Raw genomic sequence first — 20574 nt, forward strand, 5'->3', positions numbered from 1 at the left:
ATCTTCAACAACTCTGCTGTTTTGGATTTTATCTCTTCAACAGTCTGAAATGTTGTTCCCTTCAGTGCATTTCTCACTTTTGGGAACAGATAAGAGTCACAGGGAACCAGAGATGGCGGACAAGGAGGATGTTCGAGCCCAGGAATACACTCGTCCGCTTCAAATTCTTTCATAGCTACGGCATTGTAAGCTGGCGCTTTGTCCTGATGCAGAATTCAAACCCAGTCGTTGCATCCTTATTCTTTCTCTCATCTTGATTAAGACTTCTTTGTAATATTTATGGTTAACGGTTTGATCCTCGAGCAGTCATTTGTTCATGGTAACACCCATGATACCGAAAAACAAGGGATTACCATTGACTTCAGTTTTAACTTGCCCATTCGTGCTTTTTTTAACTCATCGAGAAGTGCGAGTCTTCCAGTGCAGCGACTGATGCTTTCTTTCTGGGTTGTGCTGCAAGATCCATCTTTTATAACATTTGATGGCACGTGTGAGCAAGTTCTGTTCTTCGTGCAGGTGTTCCATGAAATCGGAGAAAATATTTTTCTAATGGGCTTTTTGTTCTTAAGAGAGATTTTTTGGAAGTGATTCTGCAAAAATTTTATTATGTATAATTCATCACACAAAATTTGTCTTAGTGTTTCTTTATCCATGTTCACCGTGTCTACGACCATATGAATTCTCAGACGCCAGTGGTTTCTCACAATTTTATCAATTTTCGGAACGTTTGCTTAAGTTCTTGAACTCACGGATCGACCAGGAACTTCATCACCTCCAGCCTCTTTTCGACCTTATGGCATTCAAAAACTCGCGCACGTGAGGTATCATTATCATCAAGCACTCCTTTATCATAGTAAAACATTCCATTGGCGACTCTTTCAATTTACGAGTAATATGAGGTTATTGCACTGGTCTATTTTTAAGTGCATCGTGTTCACAGCACTACTACAGAAAAGCGTCCTCTCCAGCTAAGGCTCAAAAGCAAAATAAAGCGGACAGGAAGACGAAACGAATGGTGGCTGCTCTTGAGGGTTCCGTACTAACCTTCCCATGTGGCTGAGCGATAGAAGGTACGCAGTCTCCGTGTCGCAACTGGACATCCAATCAGCGGAGACAGATTCCCTTTTCAAAAGAATAACGTTTTACGTTCATCAGGACAGGTGGCCGTTGGCGTGTATCGTGTGATACGTCATAAAGGAAACAGGCTGCAACAATTGGCGAACGGGACCAGGCCAAAGGAGGCAGCATTATGTTCTGGGAAATGTTTTCTTAGGATTCTCTCGGTGATCTCGTCATTCTGAAAGGCACAAAGAATCAACATAAGTATGCATATACCATTGGGGACCTCATCCACCACTTCAAACGGTTTTTTTCACGATGGCATCTACCAGCAGGACAATGCAACGTGTCCCACAGGCGACCAGACTTACCGAATTCAAGCCCAATCGAGAATTTGTGAGACCACTTCAATCGGACTGTTCTCGCTATGGATCCCCAGCCGAGAAACCTAGCACCGCTAGCCACGGCCCCGGAGTCAGCAAGGTTCCACATCTCTGTCGATGGCTTCCAGAACCTCGTACACTCTTCCTAACGCCTCGCAGCAGCCAGCACTGCAAAAGGTGGTTATTAAAGCTTTCGGCAGATGGTCACATTAATGTGAGTGGACAATGTATTCGCACATGGTCGTATTACAGACAGTCCTGAGCTCTTCCAGTGTCCCGTCTAGATCGCTGAACACGGCTGTCTTATTTACAGTGCAGTCCCTGCTCCACGGCGACGTCTTGCGTTGTCGCTGGGGTGCCGGTTTCACTTCTGACCCTCCACCGCCTAGCGTGGCAATTCCTCCGGCGAAAATGTTGTTCTCCTTGGCGATGAACTGCTGTGCTCGATGAAATTGGAATCCCTTGTTAAACCAAGAAACGCTGCTTACACCCTGGTTTGGGTAGTGACATGAAACTGTGTTTACGTGTCTGCTCACGTGCAGCATAGTTACTATAAAGCTGGCATCTGTGCTGTAGGCTGTTCGAATTGCTAAAGGTGTCGCTACGCCTGGCGAGTAGGCTGCCATGCTTCGTCGCCGTTGCTAGAGGGAAGGCTAGCTTACAGTGGAGTCCCGACGACGCGACTTGCCGTCACAACAGGCACCGAAGGAGAAAACCGTCGATTGATTTTATGTGCTTTGAAGTCTCGCGCCAAGCTAACCTAGTTTTTACTCAAAATTTTCAGTGTCTGTCGGTCACTGACCGGAGGACTCGATTTTCTTACGTAACGTCTTCAACCTCTATCAAGCTTCACCTCCTCTCGTCCAGCCGGCCGCTGGTGGCCGAGCGGTTCTGGCGCTACAGTCTGGAACCGCGCGACCGCTACGGTCGCAGGTTCGAATCCTGCCTCGGGCATGGATGTTTGTGTTGTCCTTAGGTTAGTTAGGTTTAAGTAGTTCTAAGTTCTAGGGGACTTATGACCTCAGCAGTTGAGTCCCATAGTGCTCAGAACCATTTTTTTCCTCTCGTCCACACAAAACTTCCATCTACTGTCAACATGTCTGACTATATTTCTCATCTCTAATCAACAAAATGTGATGTTTCTCTCTCTCCCCCTCTCTCAATCGTATTCTATCAACCGCATCGAAGATTTCGAGGAAATTCACCAAAACTGAATTTATTTATTTTTCTGTAATCGTTTTGCGCTTTTTGTAGTAGGAACAGTTTACAACTCACTCGCACACCTTCGATGACCGCGCCAGAAACACCCATTCAGCTGAGTGGTGAATCGGGGCTGCTCTAACGACTGAGGGCCGGCAACCCATTCGACACAGCTTAATTGTTTTTTTTTTTTTTTCGGCAGTGTAGAAGCAAGCAGACGCAGTCAACAAAAGATGGCAAATACTGGACGTTAATGGCAGACGTAACAATTAGCCTATGAAGCTAATAATTTAAAACGAAATTTTATTTGATGTGATTAACACGTCATAGTGGATGTAGTGTAGCGGTCGTAACAAGTTATAGTTTGTACCTAATGGTGGGGAGATTCTCATCTGCCGCTGGGAAAGTGACGGTGAATGCTAGAGAGAGTCCAGAAAACCATCTGGTCCAAACACATAAAGAGATGGTTGTAATTACAATAGAGGACAACACTCAATGTCCGGAACATAATACGCAGCAATGTGTTTAGGTAGCACTTAAAAAGCATATTCAGAAAATAAAAACAAGTGAAGTTATTCGCACTTCTTGTAAAAACCGTCAGTGCCACATTATCTGTCATTCCGCAGCATTCGAAAGAAGTCACAAACGACATGGAGAGGGAACACACTAATGGTATCTATGCAAAATCGCTTAGTGCTTAGACCCATTTGAACCATTTTTTAACCTTTTTCCCTCTTCCGATAGGTTTATGAGGTGGATGAAATTTCATGGTTTTTAATATTTACTAGCCGAGTGCACTTTGAAATGAAAGTCAGCGCTATCAGTTGTATTGTTTTCGAGACAAAGTAATAAGTACCTGACAACGCCGATGTGATATATTTGTTCCGCTGAATTAACTAAGCGGTTCCAGTTGCTACATATTGTCGGTAGCCTTTGCTGTTGTCTACTGCTACAATACAGATATGAAACTGTATGTCCAGTGTCTTTGACAGAATAGAAATGTATGTAAAATAGTAAAAGGTTCTTTGAATAGTGGCTCGGAGGCGCCGTCTTAAGGAAGAGAAGTTGTAAGTCTTGATAATAATACTGAAAAGTTCAATCCGAAAGGCAACATGTAGATGGCACTTCAGTTCTGATGGTGATACAAAACAAGCAAAACAGAACAATGAGATGGCGTGGTGCAGAGAGCAGCGAGGAAGATTTTGATAAATCTCCACATATACAATCATACTCAAAAGTATCCGAACGACGCGAATCGCGTTCCGCCTGATTTCTATGCAATCCACATATTCTAACTTTCTTGCAGATCTTCTAATCACTTTTAGGTACAGTTATTTTCCGATACAAAATAGTTACTACAAGAGACCACGAGATTCCTCTGTATGGCTATCAATCCAAGTGCAAAATAACACTTCATTAATGCAAATATGAGGAAAGAAGGTGGGAAAATCAAATTCATTTCAAAAAACAAGTTTAAAATGCTTGACAAAAATGTGTACAGGATTTAGAACCGAGACTCGCATCCAGCTAATATTGTCCCTGTTATCTAACCACGACTTATTTTAAGTATATAGGTTGAGCACAAAGTCTTGCCCTGACTATAAAAATTTATAACAGAGTAACCGTTTGACATAATAAGTTACATTTGATGCTGTTACATAGGTTAGTGTTACTAGTTGTAGTGACCAATAGATGGCGCTAGTGCTCCACAACACCGACGCGGTCTGTTAGGTCACGATAGTTGCTGGCGAAATGGCGTCGAAGCACGAAAAAGCGCAATGTGTGCTTTGGTTTCACGAAACGAAACCGCCCATCAGTATTCAGCGTAAATTTCGGGCTTCTTATGGACGGAGCCCTCCTGACATTAAATCAATAAAGCGATGGTATGCAAAGTTTAACCAAACAGGCAGCGTTGAAGATCGTCCTCGAAGTGGCAGGCCTTGTGTGAGTGAAGCAACTGTTGATCGTGTTCGGCAATCGTTTCATTGGAACCGTCTAAATCAACTCGTCAAGCATCACGTGAACTTCAAATACCGCAAGCAAGTGTGGTGAAGATTCTCCATGAAAGGCTTAGGTTGCATGCTTATAAAGTGTAAATTGTGCAGGCCAGCAACCGAATGATGTGCTGACACGTGCTGAATTTGCAAATGAGTTTCTCAACAGGATTGATGGCGCCAACAATTACTTAATTGCATATGCTTTACCGATGAATCCACCTTTCATGTCAATGGAATGGTAAATAGGCGTAATGTCAGTATATTGGGTTCAGAGTCTCGACATGCTACTGTACAGTTACAGCGAAACAGCGAAAAAGTGGATGTTTGGTGCGGCCTCAAGCATAACAAGGTTTTTGGACCGTTTTTCTTCGCAGGAAAATCCATTACTGTTAACATTTACAACTACATCGTCATCTGCATGGATACTCGGCAAATCACATTTAAGTGCCTGGCAGAGGGTTCATCGAACCAACTCCACAATTCTCTATTATTCCAATCTCGTATAGCGCGTGGAATGAATGAACACCTACATCTTTCCGTACTTGCTCTTACTTTCGCTCTCACTATCGCATTCGGAGGAGAAAGTTGGTGATTAGAATTTCGTGAGAAGATTCCGTCGCAGCGGAAAACGCCTTTCTTTTAACGATTTCCAGCCCAAATCCTAGACGTTTTACAACAGTTCATCGCCCCACAGTTGGAAGAATATTATCAACCATGGGTAATTTTCCAGCAAGATGGGGCTCCCTCCCCCCCCCCCCCCCCTCACCACTTGGCTTTGATAGTGCGTGATGCCCTGGATGAAACATTTCCGGATCGGTGGATTGGAAGGAACGGTCCAACACCCTGGCCACCACGCTCTCCAGACATTACGCCCCTCGACTTTTTTTATGGTGCTATATCAAGGACAAAGTCTTCGGCACACCTATTGCTGACGTCGACGAATTGAAGGCTAAGATACAAGCTGCTGTGGTTACTGTGACACAACGCATGTTATGAAACACCTGGCGGGAACTGGAATACCGCCTCAACATTCTCCGAGCTACCAAGGGAGCACACGTTGTGGTTTACTAACGTAAGTGGTCTTAGAAAAACTAGTAACACTAACCTATGTAACGGCATCAAATGTAAATTATTATGTCAAACGCTTATTCTGTAATAATTGTTATAATCAGGGCCAAACTTCGTGCTCACCCTGTACATTAAGTGAATTCGCAATTGCGAATAAAGACAACCATCAGCTGTATAATGGAACGATGACAATGAAAATTTGTGCCGGACCGGGGCTCGAACCGGAATTTGCCGCTTATCGTGAGCGGTCGCCCTACTTTTTGGCTATCCGTGCACGACTCACAGCCAGCCCAAAACTTCCACATATCGTCAACCATGCGTCTACGACCCGCACTGGTACATCCATTAAGTATATTCCCATGCAGGTCAAACGTTGTACTTAAGTCGCTTGCCCGGTATTCGCAGAGACATACGGTACTGCAGCACATGTGTAATTCTGATGTCATTGCAAAGTTCCTTTGGATATGCATACATGTCCAAAGGACTATTTGTTCCGGAGCTATGGTCGACGACATATGTAAATTTGGGTCTGACCTTGAGTCGTCCACGGATAGCCAAATGGTAACGCGACTGCTCACCATAGCGGGAAATCCGGGGTCCTGTCTTATTCCGCACAAATTTTCACTGTCGTAATTCTATTCTACAGCTGATGGTTGTCCATATTCGCAATTACGAATTCATTTAATGTATTTCATAAACACTGTAGTCACCGCAGTGCCTGTTCCTTTGGACATGGATGCATGTCCAACGAACTTTTGCATCGTCATCAGAATAACACAGCCACTGCAATATTATATTTGGATATGGTTTCATTCACAACCAACAAAGTGTGCCCATGTTTAATCTTGAAATGACATGGCGTAATCTATTTTGTTTTACGGGAATTCGAGTCCAGAACCTAATCGATTGTTAACTAAGCACAATAAAGTGTTGGATATCTAAACTTTTCACCTGAACCGAGATAATTGAAATTGAAATGACACAAAAAAGTTATACCTTACTGGGATTTGAGCCGAGCACCTATCACCGTTAATTTCTAGCCACGTACAGTCGTTAAATATCCATTTATGTAAAGCAGTACCGAGATGTGCATCGGTTGGAACATATTACGGTACGAAAGTTATGTGGTGACTCAGAGTCGAACCTGCACATATCATTATAGTTGACTACAGACGAAGGGCTGACAATTATCCAGTTCTAGGACGGACTTCAGCTGATGAAATCTATGAGAAAAAGTGCCGATACTGTATCTCGATAATGTCTTATTGTATCATACGGCTAGTTTCGTCGGCGTATTCCTCCCATCCTCAGGCTCCTCCATTGTCAAAAATGTGTTTGATTTCCTTCCCTCATTTACTGTGGGATCCTAATTACTAGCGCACGTGGGCTAGCTTTCATCGGGAGTCCATCCTCGACACCGTATTGTCTCCAATGATGTGATGTAAAAGTTTGTATCTGACAGAGTCGACACCGGCGCCAATCGTTATTGGTGACGCCTGGAAGAATGACAATCCTTCGGTCGGAAAGGCATCGCATAGATACACTCCTCTAAGGCGTCTCCTCGCAGACTTCGGCCACCGGCGACAGCCTCGTTGAAACAGGTAGAAGACGGGGCAAACGCCACCACAGGTCCTCCTCGCTGGCAACCTTCAACTCCAACTGTCGGAGGGTGGCACGATACTTCATCTCCCAGTGCCACACCTTCTAAAGGCAATACAATGACGTCATTACAATGACGTCATTGTAAGGTAGTAAAATCTTAGCCCTACACGAAGACAGTAAGACTGGTCTACACCAGTGATGCTGTACCGCCAACTCAAGTGCCGGCTAATCCTAGCCCCTCAGTAAAAGGCTGGTAGGTGCCACACCAGCGGGACTTCGGACCTCTCCAACAACCCATCCGAGAAGTTCGGCCAGCTTTCGCAAAGTACATTCTACTTCCCTCCCGTAGGTAACTTCGTTGGATTAATGACTACGTCTCGTCATCTCAATTAACTTTGTTTTTTCTCAGGTCAAGCCGGATGGAAGACTCATAGAGTGTTATATTAACTTTGTGGAGAGGAAGTTTATGTTTTGTCAGTGTCCTTTTCTTTTGTCAACAAACGTTTCTCTTACTCATTTGGAACTTGTTGTCTCTTAGGTACCTTACTACTTGAGATACAGCAAGAAGTTGTAATTAGTTTTCACCGGTAATTTGGCGTGCGCATACTACAGCTTGAAAAGAGGTGATGAAAATTTTTGTGCCGAACCAGGATTCTGAACCAGACACGAGCCTCTCGTGTATACCTTGAAGAGTTTGCAATATTGGGAAGAAAATGGAATGATGGAATTTATAACGCTCTAGGCAATCTCACCCTATAATGTTAATCCTTTGACAGGATTTGGAAATGAACGTGATCGTGAACCAGTGGAACGTAATCGGGCCGTAAAGTGTCATCTGAAGGATTACATATCGAAAGCATGCAACAGTTGTTGTAATGGGAAACAAACGCTACATTGTTTGAAAATTAAAACTGGTGGTCATGTAAATGAATACAGTCGACAGCCTAATTACGCAAAAGTAAATATACAACAAAAAAGTCAACTAACTGGTATGTTCAACTTTACTTCAATTAGCATTCTGATGTATATCGGGCACTAAAACAACAGTAGTTCTTGTACGTATTAGAAATATGACTATTCATGAGCAAAGCTACTATCTTGTTAAATTTAGTGGCAACAAATTACTTCACACCAACGTACACTGTATGCTTTAGAGCCTAAAGGATAACGCTAATTGCGATGTAGCCACTCAAGAGAAGAAAAGTACTAATAATATGGGCATGAAATGGCTCTAAAACTGTACTACTGAAGGGTAATAATTCTGAACTAGTTACCAAGTTATTATTTTGATTAACAGAAGCGCTAACAGCTGTTATAAAAGCTATGTAAACTTTTCCATACCACAGAAAATGAGTTGTACTTGGGGACTCTGGAACTGTTATAGTTTAAGCAATATATTGCAAATAATATGTTTAAGTACACAAATGTTTCAAAATTAATTACTGAGCTTTACACAAACTTTTAGTATTTGATTACTATCACATCGGCTAAACAGGAGGACCCTATAACTGCACTGCCTACTAACACACTTCTTAACTACCGCTTCCAGCACTAAATAATCAGCAACGAAGGAGTTGACAGAACAATGGCTCTTGGAATACGATGACTCTATGCAATAGCTTCTTGGCGTCAGAAATTCAAATTTCAGAGCAATCTAATAAACGACATAATGTAATAGCAAAAAGTATTCCATATCTAAGGCCTGTTTATTCTAATTTCTCTGCAATCATTGTCACTGAATACTCCAAGATATAACTCACTTGACGCTGGCCACAGACTACTTATACTACAAGTGATTTTCGCACCAAACCGCGCTCTTTGACCATTTATTCCTCCGTCCAAACCATTTCGTTGTGGAGGGACTACCCTCCAATTTTTTTGTCATATACAATCCTACATTCTCTAAGAATGGACCACTTATGTATCTAGTCAACAGATTAAGTGACATGTTATAGTAAATGGCATTTACATAATACTTCAGGATGACACTAAATTACGGAATAAGAAAGAAATATTTACATGCATTTCAAGGCAAAAACGTTCTTTAGTACAGATATCAAAGATTCGATACCTGATTTTGTGATCAGCCATCGTCATGAAGTGACAACGACAAAGTGTCTACTCCAAACTAAATTTCATACTCCTGGTTTATAAGAATTAATTCTAATTTTTAAAGTGTTGTTTATTTTGTTCATTGGTCCAGGATTTTACAGTCCTATCAACTGCTACTCTCATTTGTAGTCACACTGAACCTTATAGAAAATTTATCCAGGTTAGGTAGCCAGTGTGTTACTCATATTCCAGCTTGCTACTTACATGTTAATTCTAGAGTGCACAACCCATAGAGATGTCCTGGTTTGTACGTTCTTTTAGAAATAAAATTTAGGTAATATTGATAAAAATTTTGTCCCATGAAAATACTTACAGAATCTAGATACAAAAAGTTAAACAATATGACAAATCAAAATAATTTGTAAAGTTTTCCAAAGAAAGTATTATGTTTCCCTATAAACAAAATTATTACATAATATTTAAATATTTATAAAAAAAAATAGTTGCGTTCATATTGGTAACAATCCGATTTAATTAGCATTCTTACCTCTTCAGTTCCAAAAACATTGTCAGTCTTCCTGCACAAATTAACATACGGTAATTACATTTTTGCTTGAATTAACCTAGTGAAAGTAACAACACAGTCTTTCTATTTTAGAAACGTTATGATTTTCACGTATCATGTATACATTCCTTTAAGTTACATAGGAATTTTTAATAACTGTTTATAAGTTTAGTAATTAAATATTTTTAAATTAGTCACACAAGTGACCATCATATACCATTGTAGCTCTAGAAAATAAATACAAAATAAGATATTGCGTACAGTTAATTGTAACCCAATTAAAAAAAAATGGTAGCAGAGCCTTAATTTCTGCATCTGCATAAAAAACAACAATATCAGAAATCGAGTCCGCCTTGATAAAAACACCTTGTTATCTGTTTAACTATTTATTTTATTATTTATATATATTTATTCATTTTACCAAACTAGTTTTGGCGACAATATCACCATCATCAGTGGCTTTTTTAAAACTAAAACATGCAGAAAATAGAATAGTTATACAAACACGGTAACACATTATTACATTTTTACTGTTCGCTTTTTGAAATATAGTTTTCTATGGCTACTTTCTTACTACCTTATTTATTGTATATTATGGCATGTTTTTAACTATTATTCTCGCTGTTTACGGCGTATTTTCTGTGCTTTTTTCTGTTGCCGTTTTATCTCAGCGTACATAATGTAATCTGGAACTTTGTGAGCGGATGTTAGTAGACAAATACTAAAAGGTGAACTAGGTATGTCAGCAATATACACTTAGGGGTTGCATTAGTGTTGTAGAATCCAGTTTTGGTGTGTACACACAGACAACACAGTACACCACACCACATCAGGAAAAAGAGACACATGGTATACAGTAACATACAATAACAAAATATCACATAGAATTGGAAACATCTTGAAAATGCAAAGGTTTCCAATAACAGTCAGAACAAACAACACACTTCAGAGAGCAGCCCCGAGGCACGACTCAACTGAATTGGTGTCTCTGGCGCGCTCAGCGGAGGCGCGTAGTGGCACCAAAGGGTGTTGCCGAACAGGAGGACCTTAAAGGGACTCCTTGCGTTTTATTCACGCACATGTCGATGTTGCAAACCCCCCCCCCCCCCTCCTCGTGACAACGCCATAGGAAGACACAGGAAAGGAGGGCTGCAAATAATGAACATTCTTTTTAGCATCAGAACATGTTCCAATTTCACCAAACGGTTTTGAACGGTCCCTAGTGGTTCAAACCTGCATAAAACAAAAACAATTGTCACAATACGCTCCAAAGGAGTACGATCAGGTTCAGTGGGGTTGCAGCTCCACGATGTCATTAGAGTAGGGTTAAATTTCGGAGGATGTCACCATTGTCTACCTTTGTCAAGAATGTTGTCCCGTTGCTCATCGCCCTGTGAAGTGTCGTTTTCGACTGCAAAACTTGTGGGAACCTACTCCTCAAGAGAAGGGATGTGAGCCATGCACGGCTCGTGTTCATGCCATTTCTTGTTTGTCATCTTCTATTACTGTACTGCCGCTTAGTTCTCTTATTCTATTTACTGACGTCGCTAACTTCCTGCCTTACTTGCCCGTGAGCGACAGCAGCAGGGCGTATCGATAAGTGCACTGTCGTACCATCTCTGGAGCGACCGATAGTATTTCCGGGTCGTCGTGTGTCTGAGTAGTCAGTTGGAGACGGACCATCAGTGCAGTCGAGACGCAGCAGCAGTGAAGTCGGGGACGGAGTGCCGGTGAGGCGCCGACAGCCAGTGCTCGCCGACCGCTGGCGACACACATGAACTGTCCGACGGAGGGAGATTGGAGCGGGACGACCGTTGTTTGGTCGTTCGGTTGGTCGTCTCATCGGCCGACGTATATTTGGTCCTTTCACCGTTTCTGCGCCTGTAAGTTGGTCGGTAGGCATGGAGCAGCGAGGAAGTCTCCGTGGCGCATTCTGGCCGGGCCCGCTGGCGGCGTCGACGCGCGGTCGGAGTGTCAGCGGATGTTCCCATTGCTACGAGGTCCGTGGTTCACCGATCCCGGACACGAAAGTTGAGTCTTTAGTTAATCTGCCAGCCAGCCCCAACTGTTCACATTGTGTCGTTTAATTTCGTTGTGGGCTGTTGGGACGTTTCCGCGAGCAAAAACGTGTGTTTTCGAGTTGGCGAAATTCTAGCCGCCCTCCTGTGGAGTTCAACTTAACTTAATTATTTTGAATTGAAGTACACCAGCGGAATCTTCTGCCTTGTGGCCGTTAACGTTCCGGTTACCTCCCTGGCCGTTGACGTTAATTCAGGCAGTGTATTTTCCTCGTCATGTTGTGGCTGTCCAGTATGGTGTGTAGTTTGACAGCTCAATGTGTCATTCGTTGTGGGCGCCGATACCTTCTGTATTGTTCCATTGAACTCCCTGTTGTGTGCTGGTTGGGTGGAGCGGAAGTTATCCTGTCGCTTGGTCCGTTGACTGTCTGTCAGCTGGGTTGCCGTCCAATTGAGAATTTGTTGGGCCGACTGCCTGACTCACATAGTGTTTGAATTCGAGGCCGATGCTTGGAAACTTCTGAGCGCTGTTTGATGTGCTGCTTTTTTATATTTGTCCTTGTTGTTTGTTTATGTATGGCTTCTAGCCGAATTTAAATTAAAATTTTTTGGTCTTAAGGCGTGAGATTCGTTGAGCCTTCAGCCTGATTTAAAGAAATTGTAGGATAAGGCCTTCTGCCTTTTAAAATTCAAATTCATGTTTTGAGTCTTAAGTTATTGGCCTTCAGCCGATTTTAAATTAAAGTTCTTTTGCCCTTAAGGCTTGAGATTGTTTGGGCCTTCAGCTTAATTTAGAGAAAGTTTTTAAGATGAGGCCTTCTGTCTTTTAAAATTCAAATTTTTGTTTTTGAGTCTTAAGTGATTGGCGTTCAGCCAGTTTTAAATTAAAGTTGTTTTCCCCTTGAGGCGTGAGACTGAATGTCGCATTTAGCCGGGAATTAAGTTCTAAAATTAATGTTTAGCGTGCTCTGTTTTTAATGTTTTCTTTACTCTTGTAACGTTTGTCAAATGAATAAAGTAGTATGTTTAAGGGCAACTGACAGCCACTCATTTTGGTCCCTTTCCACAAATTAAACTATCTGTCCTGTCCTGCGGATATAGCAGCGGATCTCACCATGGTTTTATTGGCACCCATTATGTCACCTCCTGATTTTTCCATGTCGATTCTGAGGAGCAGTGTGTCTGAATTGTTTCTTCGGCCACCCATGAGAAAATCCTATTATTTCCACGCTGGGTGTTACAGTTCTGACCTTCATCACAGAGGCTTCATAAGAAGGGGTTCAATGTGAGTAAGAGGGAGTGTGACAATTTTACAATAACATGACACGCCACAAAATGGCGATGTGCGGAATTTTGGTGAAATTTGGTGCCAATGTAGCATCATTAACCCACCTCATACATAAACTTCTGAGCTGTGGTCTTTTCTTCGCATTTGCCGACACCTTTCTGTTTGAAGCGTTGCAGAGCCCGAAGGTGACATCGCATTAGCTCCATTACACAGGATGGTTGTAGGCCCCTTTGAGCCAAATTTCAAACTCATACCACGCAGTGGAAGGCAATTACATGGTTTCAAGAAAGTGATGCCTTCTTGCGTAGCGCATAACTGGTAAGATTGCGTGTTGCATACGCATAACATCATCAAGATGCATCACTCTTTGAGGGAAACACACGAAAAAAGTTTCAGCATCTCAGTATTCGTTATTCTATGATTTTTTATTTTAATATTCCTCTAGTTTCACATATAATTTCGAAAGAAATTTTATTTCGAAGGAGGCAGCCGGAGTCCAATTAGTCGATTTTCAATCCGCACGAATCGTCAAAGCAAAACAGAAAAGAGTTAGTTGGGTATGTAACTTATTAAGAATGCTAATATAAATTTAAAACATGGTAACAAATAGGCTAAGTGGAACGAAGTACATGTACCATGAAATGGAATCAAGGTTGATTTACGAAGGACAATGAGAAAACCTAGTTTAGATCAAGAGGAAGTTATTAAGCTAAACGATTAACCTTAACTGTAGTCAATAGAAGGACGTAAATGTTATGAAACTCTGGGGTCACTTGAGACTGTCAATTAAGGTAGTGAAGACAACATTCAGGATGTTGAAGGGACTATTATATGTGTAATGGACAGGACGAACAAAGAAGCAAAATCAGCGTGAACACATTAAATAATTTACATCTCTGAAGATGAAATTATTCGAAATTAATGGAAGTGAAATATTAAATATATTGAACGCAAATGTTGTTCAGAAGTACAGCCTAGATTCAACTACATCATTGAAAGAAAATCGTCTGTGACGCAGTAATTAACAAAACCCTCGTTAAACACGAATAATCTTTGAGTAGCAAACTGTTCCTGTTATAAAAAGCGGAATATGATTACAGAAAAATAAATAAATTTAGTTTTGAGGAATTTCCCCGAAAGCTTAAGATGTTAGATACGGTTGGTAGAATACGATTGAGACAGAGGGGTGGGGGGAGGAAGGGGAGGAGAGAGAAACATCGCATTTTGTTGATTAGAGATGAGTAGAGAAATGTAGTCAGACAGATGTTGACTGTAGATGGAAGGTTTTTGTGGACGAGAGGAGGTGAAAACTGATAGAGGTTGAAGACGTTAAGTAAGAAAATCGAGTCCTCCGGTCAGTGATCGAGAAACACTGAAAATGTTGAAGAAAAGCTAGGTTAGCTTGGCGTGAGACTTCCAAGCAGATAAAATCAAGCGACGGCTTTCTCCTTCGGTGCCTGTTGTGACAGCAAGTCGCATCGCCGGGATTCCACTGTAAGCTAGCCTTCCCTCTAGCAACGGCGACCAAGCATGGCAGCCTACTCACCAGGCGTAGCGACACCTTTAGCAATTCGAACAGCCTACAGCACAGTTGCCAGCTTTATAGGATCTATGTTGCACGTAAGCAGACACGTAGGCGCAGTTTTATATCACCACGCAAACCAGGATATAAGCAGCGTTTCGTGGCTTAACGAGGGGCTCCAATTTCATCGAGCACAGCAGTTCGTCGCAACTCATGTGCCAAGTAGAACGACATTTTCGCCTAAGGAATAGCCATGCTAGCCGGTGGAGACCCAGAAGTGAAACCAGAACCCCAGCGGTAACGCAAGACGTCGCCATGGAGAATGGTAGTCACTGGAAAGGAGACAGTCGTATTCAGCGACCTAGACGGGACACTGGAAGAGCCTAGGACTGTCTGTAATACGATCATGTACGAGTACATTGTCCACTCACATTAATGTGACCATGTGTCGAAAGCTTTAATAACCACCTTTTGCCGGCTTCTGCGAGACGTACACGAAGAGTGTACGAGGTTCTGGAAGGCACCGACAGGGATTTGGAACCTTAATGACTCCAGGGCCGTGGCTAGCGGTGCTAGATCTTTCGGCTGGGGATCCACGGCGGGAACAACCCGAACGAGGTGATCCCACAACTTCTCGATTGGGCTTAAATTTGGTGAGTCTGGTGACCACGGCGTTATGGTTAACTCACCCTCGTGTTCCTCGAACCATGCACGTGCACTACGAGCTGTGAGACACGTTGCATTGTCCTGCTGGTAGATGCCACCGTGCAAAAAACTTATTGGAGTGGTGGACGTGGCCCCCAACGTTAGATGCATACTTATGTTGATTCTTTGTGCCTTCCAGAATGACGAGATCACCCAGAGAATACCACGAAAACATTTTCCAGAACATAATGCTGCCTCCTCTGGTCTGGACCAGTCCGACATCTGTTGCTGGGTGTTTTCTTTAAGACGTTTCACAACATACACGCCAATGGCAATCTGTCCAATTGAATGTAAACGTTATTCTTCGAAAAAGGGCACCTGTCGCGGCTCAGTGGGCGTTCAGTTGCGATACTGGCGTGAAAATACCTTCGTCGCCAGTAAAAAGTGATCAGCATGGGTGCATGAAAAAGGCAGCTGTTGTATAGTCGGATACGGAGCAGCGTTCGCTGAACTATCTTTGAAAAGACACTGTTGGTAACCCTTGGTTTATCTGGGCGGTCAGTTGCTGAACAGTCGCACATCTCTGTGTCCATAAACATCTTCACAGTCGTCATTCACCCATGTCATCTGTAGCCTTCGTGCGCCACAGTTGCCTCTGTGCTTGTTTTGGATAGCGCCATTTAGCCATGCAAGGTATACTTTAACCACAATTGAAGCGAACAGTACACAAACTTAGCCCTTTCGGAAATTCTTCCACTATTGCCGATAAATCGCTCCGTTTCCGCTTAACGACGACGACAGCACTGTGTTCCACGTCCGCTCCCGACACGCTTTGTATATGCTGCACTGCCATTACTGCCAACTGCCGTGTGTAAGTGGTTATTTATTGCAGGTTGCCGTCACACATTAATGTGACTGGACTATATATGAGATAGTAACTATTCTCGAAAGAACAGATACCACTGAAGACCGTGCAGCTTCTCTAGAACAAATGATAATTAATTGAAACCCTCAGCTGTTCAAGAGAAGCTGCAAGGTCATCAATGGTATCTGTTCTTTCGAGAACAGTTACCATCTTCATATACAGTTAAAGGCTACCCAGCCGTTGATCATCGTCTGTGCGAATGCGCACAGGTTGCCAGAACTCTTGCGGGAATCGTCACCTTAGTGGCGCGAGTAATGAGTGGATGGGCAAATATCTATTGAGAACATTACGTATGTAGATTGTGGACAACTGGGAATGTGCGTCTCACGGGAAGCGTGCAAGGGATAACTCGCTGCAGTCGTGCTATTTGCATGCGTCCTCGGTGGCTCAGATGGATAGTGTCTGACATGTAAGCAGGAGATCCAGGGTTCGAGTCCTGGTCGGATCACACATTTTCAGCTGTCCCCATCGAGGTATATCCACAACACCTTTCGTTAGCTGAGGGTTTCAATTAATTATCATTTGAGTGGATTATGTATTAATTGAGAATAAATCAGTTGAGAATAAAAAAAATGTAATGATCCTATGGCAGGGGCGGGCAGGAATCCTGCACGTGTGCGGTGCACTTGCACGCGTGCAGTTAACAAGTGTTCTGCGTGCACAAAGGGGCAAGCTGGCCACCCGCTTATCTTCCCTCCCCACCATACGTTCTGTCCACTCCTTCCCGTGTAATGCGTTTTGTTTCCTAGCTTCCTTTATTGAATGGTGGAGTAAGGTTAGTAGGAGTGCTTGAAAGAAATCATGGTTTGAAAGAGTACCTGTCAACTACGATACGTTTTATTTAATAATAACAGGTGGAGTTTACAATAGGTTTAATATCTGGAACAAAATTTCTGCATACAGGACACGCAAACAGTTACGTAAATTTTCATCACTTATGTTTGCTCTTAACCGAGGCTTATTAATTGAGCAAATGGTTTTCCAGCTCTCGCGATATTAAGTGCGATTTTATAACTTGCACGTAACGCTGGCCTATTATTGTTGTCGTCCTGAAAAATTGAAAACAGTACTGCATAAAATATTAAATCAGTTAGATGAGAGACGTGACGAAAGAAAGTCGCAGATCTCTCGTGACAACAGCAAATAGGACACATTCATCTAATATCGTCAGATCGCTCTTCTTAAGCTCAGTAGATTTCACCATCCGCTCAGAATCCAACGATAAATTGTACTCGTCCTTGTGAAATTTATTATAATGGCCTTCAATACTAAACTTCCGCTGACCAGCGAGAATACTGCCACATATTAAACATTTCGGATTTTCACGTTGTTGCACAAGGAAAAAATGATTCTCCCATTACTTTTTAAAAGATAGCAAATCTCCAATTCTCCGTTCGTTGATTCACTCTGCATTTTCCGGTTCTTGAAATACAACGTTCACTACGTGGTGGTCGCTTCGCATCAACGTCCGCGGCTTAGCCTTGTACTACACTGCCGCAACCTGCCGGCTGTCGCCACAGCCCCGGTCGACGCCTGCCAGCTGTTCCCACTGCCCCGGTGGACGATTGCACGCGAGCAGCACACGTGCAGCGCTGTGCGCTCATGAGCCGCGTGCAACGTTTGCCCGCCCCTGTCCTATGGCATTGTGGGCCGGGAGGCCCCATCTGGGGAAGTTCGGCGGCCGAGTGCAAGTCTTATTTCAGTCAACGTCACATTAGGCGATTTGCGTGCCGGTGATGAGAATGAAATGATATGCAGTGTTTAGCAGTAGCACACATTTTGCATCTTCACTGTCACCTTCAGCTAGTGGCAGTTCAGCAGGCACATTTTCTTCTTCTGCAGCCTGAGGTTCCTCATCATCATTTCCCAACCCAAATCAATCATTCAGTAAATCCTTGATGTGTGTTCGTTCCAGGGTAAATTACGTGGACAGAAGAGCAGTCCCGAAAAGCGACATTGAAAAGTCCTTGACTGCCTTGTAATTTTTTGTCAGTTCCAGCCTTCTAAACGCATCCTTAGGGAGTTCAAGAACTTCCTGTATAACAGACACCATATGTTTGCTGTCATTTTATTGTATCTACTGTACTACTGATTTGTTTTTTATGTGACTTGCAGGTAAGGTTAGGGTCGGGAACGTGACCCAATCCATCCTCTCTCCACGAGGAATCCACGTCTTCCTAACCTGTACCCATTCTGTTGAAGACAATTCGCAGCAAGTTACCATATTTCTTACGAATTCATTTTCCGTACACATCTTGTATTCAATATGTTCATCGCTCCCAATATTGTTAAAAATGTAACTTTTATATTTGCCCATTAACCAAATCACTGCGTTATTTTTTTCCTGAGGGTAGTAATGTTCTTCTGGTCTGAAGAAAATGTTAGTCGGTACATTGTTTGCTGAAGTTCTTGTTATTTGATCAATTTTCTCCCTGTCCCACCTCCAGTTGATAATCCGATCTCCACATGTGTACCGATGAGGCACGCTATCAAAGAGGTTGCATTTACTGCAGAGGTTAGTGTCACTTAAACCGATGGCAAAAAGACGCTCATTGGTACTGATGATGTTATTGACTACCTTGTACCACGCTGTTCTCATGTCAGACGAAAGAACATTACCACTCAGCTAAGCAGGCGGACAGTTGACAACAAAACAGTGTCAAGACATAGGCATTTTTAGTTATTTCAGTAGTTGTAACATTTACGCATGCGTGTGACTAACACTGCTTGTTGCGAGAAGAGCCCCTATTCATACAGCATTATCAGTGGAACCTCGTGGGCTGCTGGCAAAGCATACGACTCACAAAAGCCGCATAGAGTGGCGACAAAGTGAATACCTCTTCAAAAATCTATAGAACACTACGAGGTGTGGCAGTTAAGTTATGAGGCAGCCAATCTCTTATTGCACATCTGCACGAAGTAAGGTTTATATTAGAATGCAGTTGAATCTTTAAGAGCGGTCATCGTTCGTGCTGTCTTTCTGGCTGCTTTAGTTTGCTTTTGGGCCTTGGTTGTAGACTGGACCGTGTGTTAGTTGTGTATAAATAAGTTGAGAACAAACTTGTATTTGGGACGTAGGCATTTGTAGTTATTTCAGTAGTTGCAATATAAGTATGAGTGACTGGCACTATTTGATGGGAAAAGAGCCCCTGTTCATACAGTCGTATAAATGGCACCTAACAGGCTGTTATCAACGCACAGAACTCACAAAAGTCACATAGAATGACGACGAAGTGAAGTTACTACAGCACCCAAAATAAATGGAACACTACGAGACGTGGCAATAAAATGAGGAGATTGCGTAGCTTTAGAAAATAAATACAAAATAAGATACTGCGTACACTTAACTGTAAACCAATTTAAAAAATGGTAGCAGAGACTTAATTTCTGCATCTGTATCAAAAACAACAATGTCAGAAATCGAGTCCGCCTTGATAAAAACAGCTGTTATTTGTTTACTTATTTATTTTATTATTTATATATATATATATATATATATATATATATATATATATTTATTCATTTTACCAAACTAGTTTTGGCGACAATATCACCATCATCAGTGGCTTTTTTAAAACTAAAACATGCAGAAAATAGCATAGTTATACAAACACGGTAACACATTATTACATTTTTACTGTTCGCTTTTTGAAATATAGTTTTCTATGGCAACTTTCCTACTACCTTATTTATTGTATAATATGGTATGTTTTTAACTATTATTCTCGCTGTTTACGGCGTATTTTCTGTGCTTTTTTCTGTTGCCGTTTTATCTCAGCGTACATCATGTAATCTGGAACTTTGTGAGCGGCTGTTAGTAGACAAATACTAAAAGGTGAACTAGATATGTCAGCAATATACACTTGGGATTGCATTAGTGTTGTAGAATCCGGTTTTGGTGTGTACACACAGACAACACAGTAGACCACACCACATCAGGAAAAAGAGACACATGGTATACAGAAACATACAATAACAAAATATCACATAAAATTGGAAACATCTTGAAAAAGCAAGGGATCCCAATAAGATTCAGAACAAACACCACAGTTCAGAGAAGGCTAAGTCCAGTCAGAGAAGCCTCAGACAAATTCAGCAATGCTGGAATATATCAACTCATATGCACCTCCTGTCAGGTCCAATACATAGTACAACCAAACAGAAACTTCCGAACGAGATACACAGAGCACATGAGAGCACTAAAAAGTGACAGCACACATTCAACATTCGCAGAACATCTAATGAACAAA

Source organism: Schistocerca nitens, chromosome 2 (genome assembly GCF_023898315.1).
Source record: "Schistocerca nitens isolate TAMUIC-IGC-003100 chromosome 2, iqSchNite1.1, whole genome shotgun sequence".
Taxonomy (NCBI): domain Eukaryota; kingdom Metazoa; phylum Arthropoda; class Insecta; order Orthoptera; family Acrididae; genus Schistocerca; species Schistocerca nitens.